Consider the following 10,908-nt stretch of genomic DNA (forward strand, 5'->3'; position numbering starts at 1 on the left):
GCTTAGTCGATCGACTGATAATGCTGTGCAGTGCCTCCTTGATGCTTCCAAAAATGACTCTTCATTCCTTGCACGCATCCCAAGGTGAGTGAATGAGCTTTCCTTCCTCTTGGCTTCCTTGAACTCGCTTGGGAGGACAACTTGGCTTGATTTAGCCTACTTCCACGCATTCCTACAATAAATCATGGAAAATGCAAAGTAGACCGTTTCGGGAGAAATAGTAGCCTTAAGCTATCAATTAAGCATGGAAATACGTGCCAAAACCGCAGATAAAGTGTATAAAATATGCACGTATCAAATCTCCCCAAACCAAACCTTGCTTGTCCCCAAGCAAGCACTATGACCCGTATAAAAACCTAAATGGAGAGGAGAACATTTCAGAGCTAACTACAAGTCAATGCCAAACCATTTAATGCCCCAAGTCAACTACTGCAAAGCTTAAATTTAGCGAACAAATTTATGCGTATCATAGAATTAGATCGGGCATTCGACCTTGCAAGACTCACACAATCGGACTCTCCCGGATCGCTCTTCTCTCAAAGAAAGCAAATGGTAAGATGATATGTAAAAGAGAGGGAAGAAAAATACAGTCTCTCACCTAGACTGCGACCGACAAAACATGTATGCTTGACTAGCATGAGTAATGATTCTATTCACCGTACATACGCATAACCACCGTCGAGGACTATCACATGCCGAATTATTGCAAAGTTTGGATATGTGAGGCTAAGTGGGAAAGAAGGGGCAAAACAAATATGGAAAGGTGAGGGTAGGAGCCAAGCTAGTACCTACTGAACCATTAGAGACCGAATCCCTTCCTCCAACTCAACTAAAACAAACAACCATGCCTTTATTGACTAGGAAACACACAAATCCAAACGGACGCCTCCAAAACAAGAGATAAACACATGAGGCGTGATTTTATTTCAGCTACGACTCATTTTTTTTCATCTTCTTTTTTTTTTTTTCTTTTTTTTTTTCAAAAACTGGGCTGGTGGTCGATCGACCACTGAAGGCTGTCGATCGACCACTCTGCATACTTCAGAGCATTACGCCTGTAATGACCTTTTTTTTCATTTTTTTTTTTTCTGAATTTTTCTTCTTTCTTCCCTTTTTCAGACTGAAATAAATCCCTCACTTCTCAAAAATACCCGCTCCAACATTACAAGAGCGAACCAAAACAGCTTTAAATCAACAAATTCCTCTACTACTCCCTAGCTTGGCACAATGGTAGGCTAATTATGGAATGTAGTTGAGGGCAAATGGCAATTTTGGCTTATAGTGGAGTTAGTGGGGTAAAATGAGAAAGGGGAGGATGCAATAATTCTCCAAACATGCAATACCGACCACAAACCAATGCGTATAGGCAATAAGCAATCAAAACTCATACACGTGCAAAACATGAAATGAAGGGAGTAACTACTCTCAATCCTAATTTAACCGGTCATAAATGTCACCAGTTATAGGCTCTATATCTCAGAAGGTATAAGTAGTTTGCCAAAAGTAATGAGTCAAGTCTAATTGCCCGAAATAGATTCCATAACAAAATTTGAGATATCGCTTTTAATTCTTACTAAGCAGCTGTGAAGGGGCAAGGAATGGCACATTTGACTAATAGAGCAGAATCATCATTAAAAACTCCAATCCGACTCAACTATATGCAAAAGTAAACGTGATATTTATTTTTGGTTTTTTTTTATGCATTTTTTTCAAATTTTTTTTTTTTTTTTTTTTGAATGGTGAAAATGAAAGCAAATGCAAACAAAAATGCACTAAACATGTGACTGAAATGCAATAAAAACAAATGCAGATGCAAAACAAAAGGCATATGCAAATACCCTCCCCAAACCAAAACGCACAATGTCCCCATTGTGCTCAACAGCAAATCACCAGCAGAAGAAAGGGAGAATAAAAGCATAAAAGTGAAAGGAAGCGAAAAGAGAAAAGAAAATACTCACAAAAATACGACCTCCCCAAACCAGCCAAAAACGGGGAGGTCACCAGCATCTAACCTCAGCCCTCGTAGTCAGGGTCACTGTCCTCCTCGGATCCCGGCTCACTCTCCTCCTCCTCAGCAGCAGGAGTAGCTCTCCTGGAAACGGAGGGAGTGGGTCTCCTGGAAGTGGAGGGACCAGTAGTGGTGGTGGTAGGAGGGGGTCTCCTAACAGCCTGAGGGTAGCCACCCTCAGGAGGAACAAAGTAAGAAGGGTGAGCCCAGTCACCCTGTGGAAGCAGCCCTCCTCGAGCTAGCTCGTCGTAGACCGGGAACAGGGCGATGGCCGTGTCCAATCTGTGCTCGTTGAAGCTCCTGCACAAATCACCCAAGACACGTGACATTGCCCTCTGGTCCATGACCGGAGGGATAACTAATGGAGTAGGTGGTCGAAAAGTGGAAGTGCCAGCAATGGCAGCAGTGGAGGTAGGGGGTGCCTGTGAAGAGGAGGCATGAGCCCTCCTCAAAGTGCCAGCAGAAGGCGTGGCTGCCACCAAAGGAAGCCTGTAACTAGGCAAAGGTGGCCTAGCAGACCCCTCAACAGTGGTGAGGGGCAAGACAGGAGGGTAGCCGGTGACAGGGATGCGGTCACAGATGAAAGAGTCAATCTTCCACCGCATCCGTCTGTCGATCCAATGGACGCTCCTCGCGTAAGGGAGGTCCATAAAACGCAGCTCTGGGTCAATGGGATCCTCCTGTCGAGGGAAAAGTAAAACAAGACGGTTGGCGATACGTGTCACCAAACCGCCACAGGCAATGGTGGTCAAGGCGCCCGCACTTACAGTCTGAAAGTGCGAAGCGGTCAAGTAAGCAATGTTATATATGCGGGCTCTCCGACGCTCAACGTTCAGATATCCCGCCAAAATTGACAACTCAATGTTATTAACATTGTTAGACTCTTTACGGCCAAAAATGGTATTACCCATTAGCCGTAAGAAATAACGAAGAGGGGGCAAATGGACGGAAGTGCCCGTCCTCCGCGACCCGTAAATGTCACCAATGCAGGACCACATGGCCTGGTGAGTGTCAGAGGGGTCTGAGGTGCTACCCTCGGAGTGAAGACCCAGAAAACCCGCAAAATCAGCGAGTGTCAGAGAATAATTAACATTAAAAAGTCGAAAGGAAATGCAGGGTTTGGTCTCATCAGCCTCAAAGGCTTCGGAATCAAAAGCATAAGAGGAAAAGAATTCTAGGGTCATGACATAATATGTGAACTCAGACATGTCCACCAAACCTATCATACCCGTCCCATTTAGCAGGGACACGACCGACTCATAACAGCCTAGTTCCTCCAAAGTGTCTTTATGGAGAAACCGGGTAGTTTGTGACCTTAATGCACGACACAAAGAAAGAAAATTTAGCGCGCTGAATAGGTTTTTCAAAGATAACCTGCGGATAGTCAGGTAGACTATCCGTAGTGGTCTCTATCATCAGAGGCGGTCCGCGCGGGCGCTTAGCAGGCCTTTGACTCGATTGTCCCTCTTGCATTGGCGCTTTTCCCTTTGTCATTGTGATTCCTGCAAAAGAGTCAAATTAGCAACAATCAACCAATTCAATTTACAAATTTTAAACCGCATCAAAATCGGGCCATATACCCGAATTAGGGTTCTAAATTTTAGGGCAAACGGAATTAATCACTCTTAGATGCTAATTAGGGCCGAAAATCAAGGGGTAAAGGCTAGAATAAGCAATTAAAGCATGAATATTAGCGGAAATCAAACCCTAAAATCGTTTTCCCCAAATCAATTTTTTTCGACTCAAAGGGTCAGTGCTCGAAAAATTGACATTCCTCTTCAGCAAAACTCGAACAAATAGCATAGAAACGAGTTTAGAAGCATACCTTGATGATTTCTTTGAAGATTAAAGCAAGAATGGCAGAGAATGAGGCGGATTTGAGGTGAAAATCGCAGCAATGGAAAGGTACTTAGGGTTTCTTTTGTTTTTTTTTAGAAACTAGGAAAGTGAATGAATGAGAAAAGAATGATGTAAACTTCCCTTATTAACTTCCTCTGAACCCGCGGACTGGTCGATCGACTGATCCTTCAGTAACGTACCTTCTGGAATTTCCTTGGTGGTCGATCGACTATGTGACCCAGTCGATCGACCACTACTCTATGCACAGTAGCCTCTGTACTCCTTGCTTCAGTCGATCGACTGAACATCCTTGTCGATCGACTATTTGAGCTGGCAATTGGAATTAAATTCGTCAAAATTCATTTTGCCATCAAAACTTCCTGTCGTTTTCTCGCAAAATTCTAGTAAACCACTTACGCACTTTGCATAAAATAAATTCCTGCAGAAAGTATCAAAGGCGTACAATTTCCCCAAACCAAGAAATTGCAAATGCATGAAAATTAAGGGAACAAAACAAGAAAAATTAAATTGCAAAATGAATGAAATAACAAAATTGAAATCCTAAGTTACAAAATAAATACAACCTGGGTTGCCTCCCAGTTAGCGCTGGTTTAAGAGGTCCCGCACGACCTTGTTACCTCACTTTTCATCATCTGATAGCGGGTCGAAGTACAAAACCTCGACCTTCCCAACATATGCATCTAATCCATGGTAGTGCTTCACATATTAGCCATTTACCTTGAACCTTTCGCAAACAGAATACGGCATGACACTAACGCTGGCCCCTAAGTCACAAAGGGCCTTTCCGATTACGTGGTTACCTATAGTGCAAGGAATTGAAAAACTACCCGGGTCCTTTAATTTAGGTGGCACATTAATTTGTGAAAGAACATTACATTCCTCCACAAACGCAACATTACCATCATCACGAAAATTTCTCTTACGATTTAAAATGTCTTTCATAAATTTAGCGTAAGAGGGTACCTGGGTAATTAAATCAGTGAAAGGAACCGTTACCTCGAGGTTCTGGACCATCTCCAGAAACTTACCAAACTTACGCTCCAGCTTGGTAGCTTTCAAACGCTCCGGATATGGGATCGCAAAATGGCGCCGTAGGATCGTGACCTTCGGCTTTCGAGGTTTAAAACCCCCGTCAAATCATCAATGAGTGATGGATCATGCAAACTAATTGACGGATTTGCATCCTGCTCTGGAGATCCAGTCGATCGACTAGTGTGGGTGGTCGATCGACCAAGTGAGCTGGGAGTGAACAGTTCCTGACCAGAATTAACGTCATCAGGTATTTCAGTCGATCGACTGAAGAGGTTGGTCGATCGACTGGATGTGTTAGGAGCGAATAGTTTCTGACCAGAAACTATTTTGTCTGACAATTCAGTCGATCGACAGGGAATGTTGGTCGATCGACTGGTATTACTGGCATTCAGGCTCGTTGTTGCATCAGAATTCAAACGAGCTTCTTCACCATCTCCTGAGTCTTCCTTTGGCTTGTCGGGACTTTCATAGGAAAGGCCACTTCTGAGATTTATGGCGTTGATCGTCTCAACCGGCCCTTCACATTTAATTGAAGAATTAGCGGCTTGCTTAGCCTCCATATTCTCCAATTGTTTAACAAAATTCCGTGAGGACTCAATCCCGGCTGCTTCCATATTCGCCACTTGAACCAAAAGGAGTTGGACCATCTCTCTTAACTTCTCGATCTCGTCTGAGTTTTGAATAGGAACTTCGACTTTCCCTTTGAAAGCTTCAGAGGTCTCGAGTTTCTCGAGACGGGTAGAAATGGAAGTTATAAGTGACAACAACAAGTGATCATGTCTTCACCTTGCTTTCGTGACTTACCACGTGAACTTCCAAACTCGGCTTTATGGATCGCCATCTCCTCGATGGTGTTCCAACCTTTACTTTGACCGGTATTGTTTTGGAACCTACCATTAGCAAATTTGCATCCAAAATGACTTTGTAATCATCATATAAAGCATTGTAAAAGAGATTGCAAAGATACCATTCTTTGAAACCATGATGAGGGACGGACTCGGACCAAACGTTTGAAACGTCCCCATGCTTCACAAAAATCTTCGTCGGCTCCTTGCTGAAAACTCGTGATTTTACTCTTCAAGGCCTCGTCTTGAAGGCGGGAAGTACTTCTTGTAAAAAGCTAGTGCTAAAGATGTCCAATCGGTGACTCCATTTGCTACTCTATCGAGGTAGCGATACCAATCTCGCGCCGAATCCTTCAAGGAGTATAAGAACATAAACCCCTTTACTTCATCTTGAGTTACCCCCTCCGGTATAGGTATTGAACAACAATAGTCCGTGAAAATTTCCATATGTTTCAAGGGGTCTTCATCGGGCAGACCATGAACCGATTCCGTTCCACTAAATCAATATAAGAGGAACGAAACTCAAATTTACCGATAGATAGAAGGAGTAGGTAATGTTGCCCCTTTGGAAGGTGGTGCTCCTTTGGCTGAAAATTATCATATATCGTAGCCATAACTTCCAAAATGAGAGTACTCAAGTCTTCCTCTCGAACAACCTGGCTTCTAACTGTGCAAAAGCAAAACTAGAAGCAAAGATAAGCAACGGCCTCAAGGAACAAAAGTTCCTTGTGACAAGGAAAAATAAACTAAAATAAAGCAAACAGAATTACACCGTCTCCCCGGCAACGGCGCCAAAATTTGATACCGTCGTTTAGTACCAAAATTAAATTTATAATTCCAAACTAAAACTATAGCTAGTGATAGTAAGGGTCGAACCACAGAGAGACAAGGTTGATTTTGTTTGCTATTTTTCAGTCTAAAAAGGTAACAATTTAATGGGGGGTTTTGAAGTTGGTTGGCTAACAGGCTAATTGCAAAAATGTATATTCTTAACAAGATAAAAAGAGGATCGGGAACTTCGGTTCACCATGGCATATAACAGTCGGTCAAGCGGCGGAGATCTTTTAATACGGTTTCGGGAAGATAAGCTAATCTTTCGATCAACACTCGAATAACCTCGCGGTCTAATAATTCCCAAGAATTTATCAAAGTTTTCACTCAAGAGAAATTCTGAGTCTAGTGACAAATTAAATTACCAATCTTTCGACCTAGCAAAGAAATCCATCAAAAGATAACAAGACCAATACGGAAGAACTCATGCTACTCAACTATCCTACTTCAATACCATGGCTCACCTCATTCCCAATCAAAGGAATTACCTACGCATAATTAATACTACACTAATTATGAAATTAACATTAAAGAACGAATTCAACATAATGAAATCCAACTAGAACAAAAGAGAGAACTCAATTACTGAAATTAATTGAAGAGAACAAAAATTAAATTAACAAGGGAGAAAATAAGAAGGAAGAAAAATTGCATTAAAGGCTTACTAATGGAAATTCAAGAACCAAGCATTCGAATTCAGGTTTCCGTCTCAAGCTAGAGATCGAAAACTCAGTTTTTCCAGAATAAAATTACATAACCTAAAAGTTGTTGCGTTCAACCGATAAAAGATACCGAAAGTTAATTACAAGTTGGGCTTTTAAAAGTCTAACACGGAAAACTAAACAACAAATTTGAAAAAAGTCGATCGATCTGGTCCGCACGATCGATCGACCGAACATGCGAACAGTGGCTCTGCCCCGAGCTCCGGTGGTCGATCGATGAAAGGCTTAGTCGATCGATCGATAATCTTGTGCGAGTGCCTCCTTGATGCTTCCAAAAATGACTCTTCATTCCTTGCACGCATCCCAAGGTGAGTGAATGAGCTTTCCTTCCTCTTGGCTTCCTTGAACTCGCTTAGGAGGACAACTTGGCTTGATTTAGCCTACTTCCACGCATTCCTACAATAAATCATGGAAAATGCAAAGTAGACCGTTTCGGGAGAAATAGTAGCCTTAAGCTATCAATTAAGCATGGAAATACGTGCCAAAACCGCAGATAAAGTGTATAAAATATGCACGTATCAGCTTTCTCCAATGGTTGGTCGGTTAAGACTGTCACGGGATGTGCGTCGAAGTAAGGTTTCAGCTTCCTTGCGGCAACGACGACAGCAAAGGCTGCTTTCTCAATCAGCGGGTAATTCCTTTCCACGGGCAACAATGTATGGCTGACAAAATAGATTGGGTGTTGCTGTTTGTCTTCTTCTCTGATGATCACGGCACTGACCGTGGCCGAGGTAACTGCTATGTATAGATATAGCGTCTCCCCCAGCATCGGCCTGGATAGGGTTGGGAGAGTTTGAAGATGAGCTTTCAGCTGCCTGAAAGCTGTGCTCTGTTCCTCCCCCCAGCTGAAGTCTTTATTTCCTTTCAACACTTTGAAGAATGGGGTGCTCTTGTCGGCTGACCGAGAGATAAAACGGGCCAGAGCCGCCATCCTCCCGGTCAACGTCATAACCTCTTTTCTGTTCCGCGGCTCCGGCAGGTCCAGGATTGCTTGAACTTTCTCTGGGTTGGCATCAATTCCCCTGGCGCTGACAAGCACGCCGAGGAACTTACCTGACCGGACACCGAAGTTGCATTTCATTGGGTTAAGTTTCATCTTGTATTTCCTTAGTGAACAAAATGTCTCGTGTAAATCAGCTAAGTGCTCGCTGTCAGACTTGCTTTTTACAATAGCATCGTCGACGTAAGCCTCAATGTTTCGCCCTTTTTGATTTTGGAACACTTTGTCCACCAGTCTTGTGTAATTTGCACCGGCGTTCTTCAAACCGAACGGCATCATTTTGTACATGTATGTGCCGTTACCGGTGATGAATGCGCACTTAGGCATGTCTTCCTCGGCCATGAATACCTGATGATACCCTGAGAAGGCGTCCAGCAGGCTTAGCATAGTGTAGCCTGCCGTGGCGTCGATTAAACTATCTATTCGAGGCAAGGGATATCAATCTTTGGGGCACGCTTTATTAAGATTGGTAAAATCTACACACATCCTCTACGCCCCCGATGATTTCTTCACCATTACAACATTAGCTAACCACTCAGGATAAGTACAAGGCATGATAAAGCCCGCCGCTAGTAATTTATCTACCTCGGCTTTGATGGCCTCGTCCTTCTCGGCTGAGGAGTTCCTCATCTTCTGCTTGACAGGGCGAGCGGTGGAAAGTACGTTCAGCTTATGAACAATTACCTCCCGGCTCACGCCTGGCATCTCGGCTGCTGAGTAAGCGAAGACGTCTTTGTTCTTCCTCAGCAGGTCTAGGAGAGCGGCCCTGAATTTTGGCTCTAGGTTGACACCGACAGTTACGGTGCGCCCTGGGTCGATTTCCACTTCTTCGGTCTCGGCCCCCTCGACCATGCTGACGTTGTTGGTGCTCATTGGATCACCCTCCTGTTGTAAGGATGAGCTCTTCCCCTTCTCTGACTTCTTAGCCACTTTGAGGGATTGCATGTTGCACCCTCTGGCAGATATCTGGACGTTGACTACGTCGTCTTTTTCGTCCTTTGAGACGAGCTTATGCGCTTCCCCTCGGTCCGAGACATACATCAGTGTCAGGGCTCGGATGGACATTACCGCATCGGCCTCGCTCAGAGTGACTCGGCCTATAAGAACGTTGTAGGCGGACGAGCCGTCAATGACCACGAACTCGGCTAGGACATTCTTAGCCGCGTTCCCCTCGCCGAACATCACCGTAGATCCCCGATTGACCGGGGGTACCAGGCCGCCCGGAAAAATCGTACAACGGATTGGTGCAGGGGCTCAAGTCCTCAACCTTCAGACCGAGACTGAGGAAGCACTCCCTGAACATGATGTTCGTGTAGGCGCCTGTGTCAATCAGGCACCTCTTGACCAGGTGGTTGGCTATGTCCAAGTGGACCACGAGTGGGTCGTTGTGCGGGGCGATGACTCCCTCGTAGTCCTTCTTCCCAATAGTCATATCGGGGATGTTGGAAGCGGGGGCCGCTGTTTTGGGCACAAAGTTGATGGCCTGATACAGCTCGTTCAGGCGCCGTTTGTGCCCATGAGCGGACCCACCATTCTCGTTGCCCCCGATGACAACATGGATTACTCCTATCCGTTCAAAGACGGACTTTTTGTCTGAGCCGCCGACATTAGTCTTTTGGCCTCCGGCAACATATTTGCTGAGGCTCCCTTACCGGATCAGCTCTTCAATGGCATTCTTCAGATGCCGGCAGTTGTCAGTTAAGTGGCCGGTGTGGCCGTGGTACTCGCGATCGGCTCGTGTCACCGTCCCCCTCGCCTTGGGAGGCCTTTCCCCTCGACCCTCGTTCTTGCTCAGGGCGAAGACCTCGGCAGCAGATACGACCAGGGGGGTGTGACCATTGTACCGCTTTTGGTAGTACGGTCCCGAACTCCCCCCGGCGCCCGCCGAGTTCTGTTTCCTGGCAGACTTGTCAGACCGCGACCTATTGCTGTCACGGCGTCTTTCATCCGGATTACCCTCCCGGCTGCTCTTACTCTCTGAGTGCCCGGCCTCGCTATGGCCTACCCACGTTTTGTGGTAGTCCTCCACCTTTATGGCTTGGTCAGCCATCTTCCTGGCGGAGTCTAGGTTCAGGCCTCCGCACTTGATGAGCTCGTTTTTTAAGTCCCCTCTTGGGAGGCCTTTCATCAGTGCGAAGGCCGCCAGCTCGCTGTTCAGCTCACGAATCTGCTGAACCTTGGCGTCGAACCTCTTCACATAACTCCGGAGAGACTCGCCTCTCTCTTGTTTGATAGTCAGGAGATCCGATGTCTCGACGGACCTCCTCTTATTGCAAGAATACTGGGCCAAAAATATGTCCCTTAGGTCGCCGTAGCAGTATATCGACCCATTGGGTAGCCCCTTGTACCAGCTTTGTGCCATCCCATGCAGGGTTGTTGGGAAGACTCGGCACCAAACCTCATCGGGCTGCTCCCATACCGACATGTAAGACTCGAAAGCCTCGGCATGGTCGGTTGGGTCGCTTTCCCCTTTGTATGATATGGGTGGCAACTTTAGCTTAGTCGGCACCGGGGTCTCTAAGACATAGGGGTTGAGGGGCTGTCTGACCACGTGTCGAACGACACGCGGCGATCGGCTCCTCGCATCCCTGGTCCGGCTCCTCTCCCCGT

General features: G+C 45.5%; 1 non-coding gene across 1 annotated transcript; it reads left to right on the forward strand.

Annotated features, from left to right (window-relative positions):
• Positions 1-5,877: 5,877 nt before the first annotated feature.
• Positions 5,878-5,985, forward strand: LOC141616133 (small nucleolar RNA R71). The gene has a single exon (XR_012530503.1). It is a non-coding gene; the product is annotated as a small nucleolar RNA R71 (small nucleolar RNA).
• The last annotated feature ends 4,923 nt before the right edge of the window (positions 5,986-10,908 follow it).

This window comes from Silene latifolia, chromosome 11, assembly GCF_048544455.1.
Source record: "Silene latifolia isolate original U9 population chromosome 11, ASM4854445v1, whole genome shotgun sequence".
Classification (NCBI taxonomy): domain Eukaryota; kingdom Viridiplantae; phylum Streptophyta; class Magnoliopsida; order Caryophyllales; family Caryophyllaceae; genus Silene; species Silene latifolia.